Source organism: Ambystoma mexicanum, chromosome 2p, assembly GCF_040938575.1.
Source record: "Ambystoma mexicanum isolate Mex_15411 chromosome 2p, UKY_AmexF1_1, whole genome shotgun sequence".
NCBI classification, from domain to species: domain Eukaryota; kingdom Metazoa; phylum Chordata; class Amphibia; order Caudata; family Ambystomatidae; genus Ambystoma; species Ambystoma mexicanum.
The window spans coordinates 51,695,343-51,711,578 of record NC_090923.1 but is presented as its reverse complement, the minus strand read 5'-3'; the positions used below and the strand labels follow the sequence as shown (position 1 = coordinate 51,711,578).

Here is a 16,236-nt window from a genome sequence, read left to right as displayed (position 1 = left end):
CTGGCCAACATACATCACAGAGGAGGCCCTGCAGATGCTGAGTTCACGAAGGTCTGACTGCCTGGTCCTGAGCGCCATCCACGCGCAGTGGGAGGGGTGAGCTAGTGCTGGATGCTCTGTGCCGAGGGGACCCGAGGGTCTCCGGGACGTGAGTATAACCGTGCAGGAATGCTCTGCATAGTGGCTGCATGCCCACGGCGGGGGAGGGATAGATGTTTATGGTGTCTACGACACATCCTCAAAGATAGAGGACGATCGTCCATAGTAGTATTAGAAATTAGTGCATGCTGCCCAATAGGGAGTGGAAGCAAGTGTGGGCATGCCTGCATTAGAGCAGGAGAGGTGTGTAGTGTGTGGCTAACCCCTTCAGACAGGAGTTGCACGTAGTGCCGACGATTGTATAGTTGCGTCTGTGTTAGGAAAGATTTCTCTTTACTGCACCTTTCCTTCCATCTTTATGGAACACACAAACTTTTTACTTTTATTTTTGAATCTGATCTCTACTTTTTGCAGTGCAGTGAAGCCTTAAGCTTCACTGCACTGGCTTTTTTTGCTCATATGTCATGGTGAAACTGACATGTCCTTGAGGCTAACTGTTGTATCATCGCACCCCTAAACCTAAAGTAAATCTTAATGAAAGATCTCTAGAGAAATGTAATTAAAGAACTTGGGGTGCAGAGGAGGAATACAGGTCCTGGGCCGTTCTCTTAACTGTGAAATGGTAAAGTAAGTATATATAAATTCTGGGTCTGAATCGGTTTGTTCTGTGAGTACTTACAGAATTATGCTCCTGAAGAAGGGGTTTGAGACAGCAAAATGTGTGCAGCTTGAAGGAGTCCATCTGAAGGAATTGCATTTTCTGTTTAAGGAATTTACAAAACTGTATAGGCAGAGTACATGCCAGTGTTATATTAATCTTGTACTCTTTTTATTTGACTTAATTTGAGTCTATATTAAATTGTGGAGCATTAGTTTAAACATTGGGCTGTTTTTCAGTATTAGTGGTGTGCAGGGGACGGGGGAGTGCCTAAAGCTTTGGACACCTGGTGTTTGCTGTATGTCCTTCAGGCTGCCAGTACCTTGTTTCCCATAGTCTTGTTACTGTGTTACTAGTTTTGGTTACTTTTGTATCACTAGTAGTAACTTTTCATCATTATACAATGCAGCTTACACTGCAGTACAATGGGATGCATTTTTGTTTTGCCCTAGACTAACACTCAGAGGATTTTTGGTTACTCTAGGCATGCTAAAAGGATCAGCTGGTGGCAGCAGTGACTCATCCCCACTTTTTGGGGATTTTCGTTTTAGCTTTACTGCGTTTACCGTGTTTGGCTACTAACTGTGGCTACTGGTCAAACATGGCCGGGCCACAAGATTTTTCGCCTGTTCTTTTGCCATCTTGTCTTTTAGCCTTCTTCCTGGCCTGAGAGATCAGGAAAATCCTTATAAGGACTTCCAGTGCCCGGGAAAGCAAAAGCTTTTGGTGGGCTACTGGAGGGCTATGTGTATTTGCTGGCAGGATGTGGGCTGGGACTGTCTGGTCCCAATCCACAAACTGGTTTCAGTGTGTCTGAGTGGTATGCATGAATATTTCCTCCAGTGGTCCTGGTTGGACCACTGCTGGGGTGCATGGGCTAGTCCTGTCATTGGCTATTGAGGGCAGCTGCTCTTACCTGGCTTTTAGAATACGAAGAGGACTGAGCACCCATTCTTCAGAGATCCTGGAGACAAGAATCCTATCCAGCTGTGAGACCTGTGAAGAAACTGGAGACCATACTATAGGAGGCCTGGCAAACAACTTCTGCTGCTGTCCTGGAGGAACTGTGTCTTGCTGAAGATCTTCAGCAGTCCTGCGAAGGAGCTGCGACCCTGGGAGTGAAGGGATCATCCATTCCTGATGTCTACTCAGTACCCTGCTATGAAGAGCCTTTGGAAGTGTCCTGGGATCGTCCAGTGGCTGACCAGCTCTGAATTTGGGCTACCGTGCTGCCAGCGTCACCATTCCGAACTTAGAGGAATTATACTTCGGCCAGAAGGGCCCTTCCGGCACTTGCCTATCGACTATGTTGTCATGCAAGAAATATGTGCCCCCTATAGGTTCCTGATAGTTGTCTGTCCATTCTCACGTTGGCTTGAGGAAAGAACGATGCAAAATCTGTGGCCAAATCTTTGCCAGGGAGGTGTTTCTAAGATGAGGAGTGTGCAAGGAGATAAGGTCGGAAAATAGCCAGCATTTTGCCAACAACCTTTTTGATGCGCTTACATGTCTTTTAGGGCCCAATGGCTTACTTAAAAAACACTTGGCGAAGCTGACCTCTTCTCTGTGCCAAAACTGGCTTTCTTGACTCTCCCTTGTTCTTTTTTCTCTGTGTAACTCACCCAGCGCGGATCACCACTTGACTCTGCACAAAATTCTAATGGGTAGGAGGATGTATGCACCTGTCCCTCCTACATGTTCAATTACGGATGCTATCCCTAGCTCAGAGATCCTCGGAGACGAAATGGAAGCATAATTGACAGAAATGAGAAATTGTCTTTGCTACGCCAGGTTCAGCGACATACGTGTCGGCCGATCAACGTTGAAGAGCACACAAGTGCACATCAGGAGGAGGACTTTCCGCAAGCACAACCTCTGTATCCGGGTGACAGAATTTATGTCCGAAACGTGGTTAGAAGGTGGAAGGAGCTGAGGTTTTTCACGCTCCGTTTGAAGTAGTCTGCGCAACCCCAACAGCAGTGAAAATCCAGGAAAGAAGAGCATGGATACATATGTCCAACCTTAACAAAGACAACAGCAGTGCAACGGAAAGAGAAAGAGTCCCCTAATGGGACGTATTAACCAATTAACATTGACTTTGTGTACTGCAATAAGATTGTATCGCAGACCCATGGATGAAGGAGAGGATGGTCAAGAGAATACTATGGGGAATGGGAAAAGAACAAATGTTGATGCAAATATAATAGGGATTGGATAGTTCCGTGTTTCGGTCTTGTCCTCCTCCTCGGGTTCCTACTGCATAGGGGTAGAATGGCCACGCCTTCTGATAGTGGAAGGGAGACACACACTAAAAGAAGAGCATCTAGTATTGAAGAATTGTACAATGCTATTGGGTAGGGGGAGGGGACATCGCCTCTAAAAATGTATGGTACAGGGTGGTGCCCACTCTTCCCGCACCTCGCAAGGACCCCTAAACAATTCCTGCCGCAAACAGTGACAGTGGAGTAAGATGATAGATGATGAGTCATCAAAAGTAGGTGGTGTTGCATTAATTGCCAAAACAACACTAGGCATTAGGCCCATACCCAACCTAACATTGCCCCCTGGTGAATTATTATCTATCAAGTTACCTATTACAGCATCTCAAACACTTACTAGCCACCTCATATATAGACCTCCTGGGCCACTCACCACCTTTGAAGAAGACATCACAATACTCCTTACTAATAACACCAAACCCAGCTCGCAAATTCTATTACTAGGCGACCTCAACCTAGGTTTTCAGGACCCTAAAGATGATAAAGTGTTAGCCATTGCTAACACCATCTCAGAATTAGGCTTCATACATCGCATCTCTAAACCAACACACAACAAAGGAAGGGCACTAGATTGGTTTTGCCGACCTCAATTGCTACAGTAATATTATCTCCAATACACTGTGCACTTGGTTGGACCACCACCTGATCTCTTTTATAATAAAAGCACTGCTGCACCGTGAGAGAACGCCACTTCCATTTGGCATCCCCAGGTGAGCAGCATTGGGTGCCTTGACTCCTGTGGGCCCAAAAATATCTGTGGCCGCGTTGCAGGTTGCCTCCAGACCCCGCACGTTACCTCACTTCCCGGGTCCCTTCTTCCCTTTCACCTCCCTCCACCCACCTCCCAACCCTCCCTCCCTCCATCTGGCATCCCCAGGTAAGCAGTATTGGGTGCCTTGACCCCCGTGGGCCCAAAAATATCTGTGGCCGGGTTGTCTCCAGGCCCTGCGTGTTACCTCGCTTCCCGGCTCTCTTCTTCCCTTAAACCTCCCTCCACTCGCCTCCCAACCCTCCCTCCACCGGTGATTGGCTGTGTGCCTTCCTGTAAGCTCCGTCGCACTGCTGCACCATGGGAGAAAGCCACTTCCATCAGGCGTCCCCAGGTGAGCAGTATTGGGTGCCTTGCCCACTTTGGGCCCAAAAATATCTGTGTCTGCGTTGCAGGTTACTTCCAGGCCCTGTGTGTTACCTCGCTTCCCGGCTCCCATCTTCCCTTTCCCCTCCCTCTGCCAGCCTCCCAACCCTCCCTCCACCCGTGATTGGCTTTGTGCCTTCCTGTAAGCTCCTCCACCCGTGATTGGTTAGCTCTCTGGCCTTAATGCACCCTCCCAGGGCAGCCCTCTGCCCGGTAGACCCTGCGGCGAAGGACCCAAGGCTAAGGGCAGCTCCAGAAAGTGTCTACAGGTGTCAGCAGGGGAAGCCAGTGAAGCCAACCGTCAACGGACAGCAAAAACGTTAAGTGTGGCATCGGTGGGGAGTAAAGCAATCATTCTACTCCAGAAAGCCCTGCCACTCTACATTACCTTACCAAAACATAGACTGCCAGGCCAACATCACTTACAACACTAGTACTTAGATTGAATTGTGAACATCAACCCACCACGCCTAACTGAGACAGGACTGTAATTTTTTGGCCTTGCGTTGCATCTAGATCGAAATTTGAATGTTAGCATGTGCCTCACTTAGATGCAATTGTGAACATTAGCCTGAGTCGTAACTAGATAGAAATGTGAATGTTAGCATGTGCTACACTTAGATGCAATTGTGAATGATGGCACATGCCACATTTAGATGGAATCGTGAACATTAACCTGCGTCGCAGCTAGATAGAAATGTGAATGTTAGCATGTGCCTCACTTAGATGGAATTGTGAACATTAGCCTAGGTCGTAAGTAGATAGAAATGTGAATGTCAGCAAGTACCACACTTAGATGGAATCGCGAACATCAGCCTAGATAGGATTATGAATGTCAACAAATGCCATCACTTAAATGGAATAGTGAATGATAGCAAGTGCAGGACTCAGACAGAATCATGAATGTTAGCATATGCCACACTTAAATAAGATTGTGAACAATACCCTGCATCACAACTAGATAAGATTATGAATGCAGGCCAGTGCTTCATTTAGATAGAATAGCGATTGTTAGCCAATGCCACATCTAGACTTCATTGGGAATACTATCAAGGCCAGAATTAGATAGAACTGTGAATACTAGCTTGCATCACATATAGACAGGACTTCCAAAGGTGGGCCAGCGCCACATTTGGTTACAATTGTTGAATATTGGTGGACGTCATATATAAAAAAAATTGTGAATATCAGCCAATACCAAATCTAGATAGAAATGCAGAGATATCTTCGTGCTACATCTTGAATGAACGTGGAAATTTAGCACATCACTTCTAGACAGCGATGCTAATAACCAACCCACTAACAATTGCAACCCTCTGCATACACCTCTGAAACTCTAACCAAACACAACCACAACCCTATAGCACAACAAACTGCACAAACTTTACTTCACTGCAACACCAAACAAACCACACATAGACTCTCACAACAGAACACGACGGCTACTGACCGGAAAGCACCCCAAGTCCAGCGAACGGTGTTAACTGTGTTGAGGCTGCCAATGGCACATCACTGCTCTCTTGCACTTTTCATGCTTGTTCCAACTAACCCCCCCCCCCCACCCTTTCTTCAGAATCACCAGAGCACCAGGGGACCACTCTGGTGGTGACAGTGCATGGTACAAATATCCTTTAACATTAACATAAAAGAAGCTAGCCATCTTAATCACCAAATGTCTCTTGCTCCTCCTACTTGCACGAGAAACAACCACTTTCACAAGATTACTTCCCTTGCTAAAACCAATCATCGAACTTTCATCTACTAATTCTGACCCGACTGCTCTCGTAGACATTTACAACCAGACCCTACTCAATGCCATTAATATTATTGCGCCATTAAAAATGCGTGAAACCAAACCTCGCATGCACTTAAACTCTTGGTTTTCCACCCATCTTAGAACGTTACGCAAAATTAAATGAAATGAAGAAACCTCATGGAAGAACCTCCCTTTAGCCCCCAACAAAAACAAATTCTTAACAGCATCTCTTGATTATAAAGAAACTATTCTTCAGGCTAAAGAAGACACCTACAGCAAATGGATCACCAAAGCACAAAAGAACTATTCAACATACTAAGATAGTTAGGATCTCCCTCCTCTTCACCAGACACCTGTACTTAAGATACTACATGGTGTACTAATATTCAGAATGCTTTATTTGATAAAATAACAATGTTACAAGCTAAAAGAGTGTAAATAATCTAGTCTCCTCCCTGACATAGTTCAACCCCCACCCTCAACACCACGGCCGAACTCTCATGTGTTGTTCAACTTCTCACCTCTCTCTACAAAAGAAGTTGAGGACGTAATCATGAAGTTAAAACCTTCAAGATATCATGGAGACATCTGCCCCGCTCCCATCATTAAATATGCAGCAAAAGATCTGGCACCCTTTGTCACCACTGTAATTAATGCCTCTTTGGGGACAAGTATAGTCCTGACCAAATTGGAAGACGCCTGGGTCCTTCCCTTACTAAAAAAACCTACACAAGATCCAAACATCCCTGCTAATCACAGACCGATTACAGCAGTACTATTTCTCCTTAAAATCTTAGACAGAGCTGAATATCTGCAGACCCAGGATCATCTCGAAAATAAATAAGCTCATGCATCTCAGGCAATCAGGTTTTAGACCAAGACATGGAACAGAAACGGCCCTGATTGACCTAAAGACGCAAAAAAAGACAGTGGCAAACTAGCCCTTCCACTACTACCAGACCTCTCGGCTGCCTTTGACTTAGTAAATCACAAAGTCCTCTGCAATCACCTCTCAACAGCAGCACACCTCTCTGATAAAGCTAACACCTGGATACAGTCATTTTTAGATAACAGATCCATGAGAGCCTTTGTATCATCACCCTCTGCAGAGCCAGCACCAGTTACATGGGGAGTCACACAAGGCTCTTACATATTCCCAATGCTATACAATTTGATTTGATTTGATTTGATTTGATTTGATTTATAAAGCGCAAAAAACCAGGCCCAGGGGCCACCCGGCGCATACTCTTAAACATGTTACAAAAAGCAGTAGTTACAGAAGTTACAAAATATACAGCATATATACATGTACATACTCTTAAACATGTTACAAAAAGCAGTAGTTACAGTGAGGTACAAAAATATACAGCATATATACATGTACCGAAGGGTAGCATTAACAGAGTATAATACAGGGACAGAGCAGAGAGAAAATGTATATACAGTCCTGTACCCCACATGGAGTCTGGACTGTGTCAAGGTCTCATGAGTCCTGGGTGAGCAGCCATGTTTTAGCATTGTTCTTGAAGGAGTGGAATGATGGTTCAATTCTGATAGGTGTGGGCAAGGTGTTCCAGAGTTTGGAGGCCAGGACGGGGAAGCTCACCCCACCAGCTTTTTGGAGTTTGCATCTAGGCACGATGAGGCTGTGAGTTTGGGCTGCTCTGGTAGGTCGAGTGGAGATGTGGCGTGAGAAGCGAGTGGACAGGTAAGGTGGGGCGTTTTTGTTCAGACATTTGTGAGTCAAAGCTAGGGTTTTCAGGGCAATTCTCTGTTTTACCGGGAGCCAGCGTAAGTCCAATCTGACGGAGGAGATATGAGAGTGTCTCGGGATGTTTAAGGCTGCCCTTAAGGCATTATTTTGTACAGTTTGCAGTTTATTAAGGTTAGACTGACTGGTCCCTAGGTAGAGAGCACTACAGTAGTCGATTTTGGCCATAACAAGAGTTCTGGCGAGTGTGATACAGTTGGTGGAGTTTAGGAAGGGTCTACAGGCAGTGATAAGTTTGCAGGTATAGGCCGAAGCTGACCTAACTGTATTTATTTGTCTGTTCAGAGAAAGCGAGGAGTCAAGATAGACCCCTAGCGTCTTAGTATCTTTGGAGACTTTAATGTCATTGCCGTCAATAATGAAGGACTTGTAGGTTTGGTCTAGTTTGTTGAGCCGATGATTTGATCCTAAAAGTAAGAGCTCAGTCTTATCATCGTTAAGGCAAAGTTCGTGTTGTGCCATCCAGGCCTGGATGACCGAGTAAACATTGTTAAGGGCTTTGGTGTCAGCTGTGTAGTCTCCTGTGATAGGGATGAGTATCTGGGTGTCGTCCGCGTAGTTAGTGTAGGAGACACCCAGATAGTCAAGCACATCGAAGAGGGGCTTGGTGAATACGTTATACAACGTAGGGTATACACACGAGCCTTGAGGAACACCACAGTGAATAGGGGAGGGATCCGCTGATGCCAGCGGTGAGAAGACCCTCATGGATCTATTGCTCAGGAATGAGTGGATCCAGGCATTGGCAGAGTCAGAGAAGTGGGCTGCGGATTTGAGATGCTGGCAGAGTATTTGGTGGTTGACCAGATCAAAAGCCGCGGAGAGCTCGAGGAGAAGGAGAAGAGCTAGCTTCCCATTGTCCTTCAGTGACTCCATCTGAGTTTTCAAGTCGATCAGAGCTGACTCCGTGCCATGTTTAGGGCGGAACCCTGATTGTCTTAAGCCCAGGAGATTGTTTAGTTCGAGGTAATCCTGAATCTGCAGGTAGGCTGCGCGGTCCAGGATCTTGAGCAGAATTGGGACCGTAGTGATAGGTCTGAAGTTAGTTGGGATACTAGGGTCAAGGGAGGGTTTTTTGAGAAGTGGGATAACCCATGCATCCTTTAGGTTGTCGGGGACAATACCCGTCTTGAATGAAGCATTTATGAATGCTGTAATGAACGGGGCTAGCTCATGAGATGCTTCCTTGATAAATAATGGGTGCTGGGCAGGGGTCGCCTTGGCAATTGGAAGGTTTTAAATTGTTTATGATGTTTTCTACTTCGAGAGTAGTGAGTGGGGAGAAGGAGAAAGGTTTATGCGGATAGGTTAAATGTGTATTGTGGCAGAGTTTGGTCGTTGGTTGGTCAAGCTGTAGGGATTTCTGTTTGTCCCTGATTTTAGATTGGAGGGTAGCAATTTTACCCAGGAGTGCTGACTGAATATTGGTGCACCAAGTGTTGTCTTTGGAGCAAGAGTCAGGGGGGGCTGCAGGTGTCTCGAGTTCCTTAAGGATATTAAAAAGTTCCTTAGTATTGGACTGGGCTGACATAATGCGGTTATTATAAGAATCTTTTTTTGCCTGGAGTACAGCTTCTTTATAGTTAAGGGTGGCTATCAGAAGACTGTCCTTGTGGGCGTCGGAGTGGTGACTTCTCCAGCTTGACTCTGCTGAGCGTTTCTCTTTGCGTAACACTCTAAGCTGGGGAGTAAACCATGAGTTAAGGTGTGCTCGTTGTTTGGGTTTCCTCAGTTTGAGCGGGGCGATATAGTTGATGGCTGCAAGCAGTGACTGGTTATACATGTCGGCTAGGTTGGTGGGGTCTGAGCAAATGTCAGGAGCGTTATTTAGTGTGGGAAGGATAAGGGGGAGTATTTTTTCTGTCGTAATGTTCTTTTTATTTCTAGTGAGGGTGGCTGGGGCGACCAAAGGCCTTGGTGGTGGGGCTGCTTCAATGCTGAAAGTGATGACATTGTGGTCAGACCACAAGCAAAGGGCGTTGGAGATTACGCTAATATTGCAATTGGTGTCACTAAGCCAGTCAAGGGATCGCCCTTTAATGTGGGTGGGTTCCTGTATGTGGTGAGTGAAACCTAAATCTGTTAAGGTATTAGCTAGGTCGAGGGCCGCAGGATCATTAGGGTCTTGGTGTCCTAGATTGAGGTCGCCAAGAATGATTTCTTGGGAGTTGGATTTAGCATTGTTGAGTACAAAGGATGTGGGTGGACCAGGGGGTCTGTTATTAGGTGGATGGTAGCCGTTTGGTTAGCTGAGAGTCCAAGCTTGACAGAGAGTAACTCTGCAGTTTCCACCTTAGTGCTTGGGATGGTTCTAAGTCCTAATGAGTTTCTAGCGATGAAAGCAATTCCTCCACCTCTCGAGGTGCGATCACATCTGATGATGGAGTAATCAGTGGGGATGGCCAATGAGCGTGCCGGGCCGGAAGCCGCGTGCAGCCAGGTCTCGGTGATGGCGATGAAGTCGAGTACCTGAGTTTTGATAAGATCAGCAATGTCCAGAGCGTGCGCAGCTAGGGATCTTGCGTTAATCAGGGAAGCTTTAATTAAACCAACGTTGTTTGATGAAGCGGTGATGGTTTGAGTGTGATGGGACGTGGGTGAGGTGGCCGTTTGTGGAGGCGGGCTGTGCATATGAGTTTTGAGGTATGAACTCAGGTACATGGGGTGTCCCTTCTTACCCATAAGTCTAGATCCTAATCTTAGGTTTCTAAGAGTGATAGGACATGGTTGGTTAGGTGAGGGTTTTTCGGCGAAATGGGCGAGCCATAGGGCTGGATCGTTGATGTAGATGTTGTGGTATTGAGGTGCAGTACTTTGGTAGGTATCAGGAGATCTGTGAGAGGTGGCCATGGATGAGGTGTGCAAGGAGCTAGGTGCAGCTAAATTGGGAGGTGGTAGGTGTGACGACCTGGTAATTGACCACACTGAGAGTAGTAATTGTAATGAGGAGAGCAGTGACCTTAGGGATGACCAGCGTGGTAGCATGTTACCGAGATTAGAGAGGAAGGGCCGCTGGGTCTGTGAGGCAGTTATAGGTAAGCGTTACAGGCACTATTTGGCTAGGCAGTGCGTGCTTTGTACGAGCAATGCAGGCTAATGAGTTTAAGACAGGTTAAGCCTACTTATTTAGAGTCAAGCAATGGGGGTGCATCAGATCAAGGTACACAGGAAAAGCAAATACCAAAGCTTGCATATACATTAGCATGTTAGGCAGGGAACAATGCAGAATGCAAGAGGCGTGATCTAATTGTAACGGTGCAACAATTCAGGCAGAGAAGACATTCTAGTATTGGCAGCAAGTATTGGCAGATCAGGTAAATGTCAAGTTGAAAGGCACGGCAGAGTAAGGCAGGTGCCCTGGAAGTAGCTTAGATCATGTGGACATGTCTTATTCGGAGCGGTGCAACATATGCAGGCATAGATCAAGGTGTGGCGCAGCAAAATTGGGAATACACAATGAGCGTATCAGGCAGGCAGAGTAGCATATATCATGGAGCTAACAAGTGGGTCCACGTTGCGGTTCTGAGCAAGAGCTCAATCATTTCAAAAGCGAGCATGGGGTTGGCAGCATAGTACTTTCAAGGCAAGCACAGGCGAACAGAGGCGCAAATGAAAGCAGTGCCGTGGTCATGCAATGGGAAGGTATGGGCTGGGCGGCAATGAGAACAGACATAGGCAATGCAAGCAAATAAGGCGCTGAAATGGTGCGATCACTTGGTGGTAAGCAACCGCGAATAGGTAGCGACTAGGGCTCAAATATGTAGTCGGCTCAGTTGATTAAAGTCAGGACGCTCGTAATAGATGTGCAGACTTAGTACAGAGGTGTGCATGGAGCAGGTTGCTACGTTGCTACAGCTTGTCAAGTGGCGTTTGTGATTATATTAGCATAGTAAAGGCATTACCAACATCAGGATAGATAGTATGTCAGCTGGTTCAACAGGCAAGATAAATGCTTGCAGGGCAGTAGGCACAGAGTGGACAGCTTATATAGCTATACTAGGTATCAAGCTTGTGGGAATAAGCATAGCATTCGGAAGCGCTGGAATAGTTGATAACGTTACCAGTCTTACTTTCAGGATGAGGAGAGCGCTAGTCCATAGGTTCACGAGGAGGAGAGTCAGCTGTGTAACCACAAGCAGGGATTAGTGCGAGGTGAAAAGGGCATATTGTCCAGGCGAACGGCGAGTAAGGCTGAGGACAGGCTAGGACAGGAGTCAGCCTTGTTTCACTGGGCCTTGGTGAGAGTGGGCCGGCATCGCCTGCCGGCTCCCGATAGGTAGCTGAAGAAGGGTCACCAGCCAATCGGGACTCAGCAGCGTCTGCTCGGTGGATTAGGCAGTGATGCCTCAAATGGGTGGCGGGCGGCCATCTTTGAGTGTGCTGGGCTCCACATGGTGAGCAATGGTGGAAGCATGCACACGGTCGCAATTTCGGCCGGAAACACAGCGCCAAAGCAGATTTCAGTTGCAGGGACAATGTATTCACAAAGCCTCTCTTCGATGACCTTGACAATTTGGGTGCACATATACGAATATGCAGTTGACACCCAAATACTCCTCCCTATCAATGGTGACTACAACATCCATTCTAAAGTCTTCAATGACATTTACCTCACTATACAAGCTTGGATGGCTAAGCATGGACTTTGCCTCAACGATGACAAGACAGAGCTACTCCTCTTAGGATCCCAAACAAGACTTAACAGAATTGATGGACATATAACTACTTTTAACATTGACAGTAACAACATTAAGGTATCAAAGGGCGTGAAAACGTTAGGCATATACTTGGACACCTCACTTACTTTGACAAGACAAACTAATGCAACAGCTTCCTCCACTGCCTACACCTGCAAGTTAATTAGCGCTTGCAGATAGTTCCTATCGACATCCAACTGTGTATCCATAGCCAGAGCTTTCATTCTATCTAGATTAGACTATTGTAATGTGCTCTACCTAGGAACGAACCAGCGCAACCTAAATAATTACAAATTATCCAAAACAATGCCCTTAGATCAGCACTGATGCTACCAAGGCTCACCACATCTCTGTGATAAGATGTAATACCCACTGGCTCTCTGTCAACCAGAGGATCGAGTTTAAAACTCTGCCACTTACTCATAAGTGCCTTGCCAACCGTGCGCCTACTTACCAGATTGACAATTTTTCCCGAAACAACTCTAACAGTCCAACAAGATCCTCTCAATTACACTGCCTAAAGATCCCCAGGTTTAAACTCCAGAGGGCAGGAGGGAGCAGCTTCCCTGTGCTAACAGCTAAACTTTGGAACACTATGCCATTAACCCTAAGTTCTGAACCATTCTTCCAACTATTCAGGAAAAATTTAAAAACTTGGCTCCTCTCGCAAGAGACTTAGAATGTTTTCCACTACTCTACTCGCCCGAACCTTGTACTGCACTCTTCATGATTCTATCCACTATTCTTGCCTGACTGTATTCCCACACTGCTATTGTTTGTAATTTTGTATTCCATCCACTGTTATACTGTATCCTATTTGCTTGTTATTATGTAACATATATACTCCAAGAAATGCGCCCAGATGCCTCAGGGCTCGGTGCGCTAATTAAATAAATAAAATAAATAAATAAATGCGGAGGAGGTGTACACCAATAACTATATGCAACTAGAAAGCATGGCCCAGGGAGGAGCCACCAAGCACATGATACTCAAATATAACACAGAAGGGGCACAGAGGGGAAAACAGGTTTTCACTGCCCACAGGAGAATATTCTGCAAGAGTGCAACAGGACATGATATACCATGGTGCCTCACCAGGCCCCTGATGTGAATTCGAGGTTCGGTGTATCACAATGGAAAAGGGGAAAGAGGGATGGTACAGTGCCGCATGGAAGGGCTGGTGCGATTTGAGGAGAAAGTGGTGACGAAAATAAAAATATGGAATTCCAACATACATGCCTTAACCTGGATAGATGAAAACACTGCTCAGTCTACATAAAACCGCTCACACAGTATTCTTTGTCTTTCAGAGCAAACGGGACGGTGGCGCTGGGTTGGAACACCGGCTGGGAGAAGACGATGAGCATCACAGCGTTGCAGAAAGGGACAGCGGCAGTGATGGACGTATGGTGGGCCTGTGGGACAAGAGCGTATGCCCAGCTGCCACCAGATTGGGGAAGAGACTGTGTGCTGGTGACCTTCCACTACCCTGCATTGGTGGTGCCCGATGCAGATTTGGTACCATTCAACAAACCATCTGCTCAGAAATGGAAGAATAAAGGAAGAGAGCCACAGGAGACACGAGAAGAACAACCAAAGATAACAAGGAAGAAGAGGGTCAGCAATTATCTACCAGCAGAATCTTCGAGACGGGACGATATCCTACAACATATAAGACTCTTCAGCAAGGCATCCGTGCTTTTCAGCACGCTCCTACTACCTGGGGTGCAAACAGCGGCTAACGCAAAATGGCTCCAAATAACACGTGACAAGCTACTCCAATTGGCAAAATGCAACCGAAAAAGGTCTGAATGTAGGGCGAGAAGAGCTATGCGCTTTGCGTACAATGGGCCTGCAAAATGGCTATGTACCAGACCCCATGATCGGGAGTACTTGTTGCACAGCAATACCCACCAATTAAGCAGCCAGTGGAACACTTACAGAGGTTGTTGAGGAGATACGAACCATACATGAAAGAATGACAAAACAGACACAAGACATCACGTCAAAAACCTGGCTGGACGGACTATTTGCCTGGATCCTGGATTGGCTGGCAGTGATGTTCAAAGTAATTGTCCCTTTGTTCGTCGCCGTCTGAATAACCGATGGGTCATCGGCTGGTGCACTTGTCACCAAAGAAAAAAGCATGTCACATAATATCTGCAAATAAAATTGAGCCTGGTAAAGTGTTTAGTAAGGAGTCCCCAAGCGTGAACTTTTTACAGCACCCCCACAAGACTTAGAAAACTATGAAGCCCTGTGGGGCAAGTGCTCACCTGATGGGACAAATATATGAGTATTTGGAAAATAAACAGAAATGTACAAAGAAGAAGGGGACATAAACAGGGTGTCACGGATGTGGGTGCACAAGGAAAAGGGTGAGAAAATTAGTGGGAAAGAGATGTCGATCGAAACATCTATCAAAGGGGGTATGCATAAAAGGTGCTAATTGAGTGCCAGATAGGGGGCACACCTACCACCTTCGAAAGAAAGCAAGTGGGGGGACAGGGTATCCTCTAGGGGGGAGAACACAGGAACACAAACAAACGGCAGTCACACCACAAAAGAAGACCTTGCAGTGAAACACTTGGGTAGGATTGCATTGAGTGTACTATCAGCCCAAAGGACCTCTTTATGATTAGCACCAGATAGGGAAAAAATAACCCAGGTGAACACATTCAGCAGGTATGGCCTGGACGCCCCACTATTAACACATGATCACCACCTTGCTGGCCCGGGAGAAGGGAGTCTGAGCTCAAGCTGCGTGTCACAGGCAAGACTGAAGCAGCTAAAACAACACCGGCTGATGTAATGCCAGGGTGGCAAGCCAATCCTGTAGGCACTCGGGGGTATCAGGAAAGTGAACTTTAACCAGAGAACCGTTCACATGGCCACAAGTGCCTATCGGCAGGTGGCTATGGGAAGGGGAAACTGGATGGAGTGGCATTCCTAGGAGGACCAATGAAATGGTACGTTTCAATGTCTTTTGGAGGTGGCCAGCCTTTAGAGTAACCACTACAAGGTTTGCAAAAGCAGATATCTAGCAGGTACAGTGTGAATGTAGCCTTTCCCAACAGAAGCATGGTGTCTGGTGTTCTTTCCTCAATGGTGCTGACCAATGGCAGTGTTATAAAGTTATGGTGGTCAGCACAAATGTTATTCTACCAATTGCAAACTGTTTCTGGGAGGTGTCAGAATTGATGTGGTGCCACATGGGGAGGCGATGAGTTGGGATATTGTTGATCTGTTAGCTCCAATCACATTCTACTAACATATGTTAGCTCTAAGGATATGACGTAGCTTAGTCAATGAGTTTCTTGGGAACGATAGAAAATAGGAAGATTCAAGGTGTAACTGTGTCTAATGCCTTGACCAATGTATTCATAGTTAATGCCTTGACCATTGTTTCCGTAGTATAAAACCAACGGTCACCGTATGCGCAGATGTCAGCTCTCATCAATCAGTTCCAGTCCACTGTTTGGTTTGATTTGTGCTCACCCATCTGTAATAAACAGAGTTGTTTCTTGCCCGTTGTGTGCTCCTTTTTTATTATGATTTTTATATGGTGGGATCGGTGGACCCCTGAGTACATTTTCATTCCCCTTCAATTTCCCTAGGTAAACTGGTCCTCTGAGAGTATAGGGACCTCAGGATAGGTTACAAAACTCCCCTGTGTTACTCAACAAGTGAAATCGGCATTCTACGGCAAGACCATATCCCAGTTCAATTGTTAATGAACACACCAAATATGCAAAATTGGCTTAGAATGACAAACACTTTTAAGCCAGAGTCCATTGACGAATGTGCATCCTAAAACACACCAAGAAGGCTTTGGTAACCA

At 46.2% G+C, this 16,236-nt stretch overlaps 1 long non-coding RNA gene across 2 annotated transcripts in view; it reads left to right on the top strand.

Annotated features, from left to right (window-relative positions):
- Positions 1 to 15,922, top strand: part of LOC138566192 (uncharacterized) — a 311,663-nt gene extending 295,741 nt beyond the window's left edge. For both annotated transcript variants that reach the window (XR_011301864.1, XR_011301863.1), the window contains exon 4: positions 13,706 to 15,922. This is a non-coding gene — a long non-coding RNA (uncharacterized lncRNA). The remainder of the gene's footprint in view (positions 1 to 13,705) is intronic.
- Positions 15,923 to 16,236: the final 314 nt, after the last annotated feature.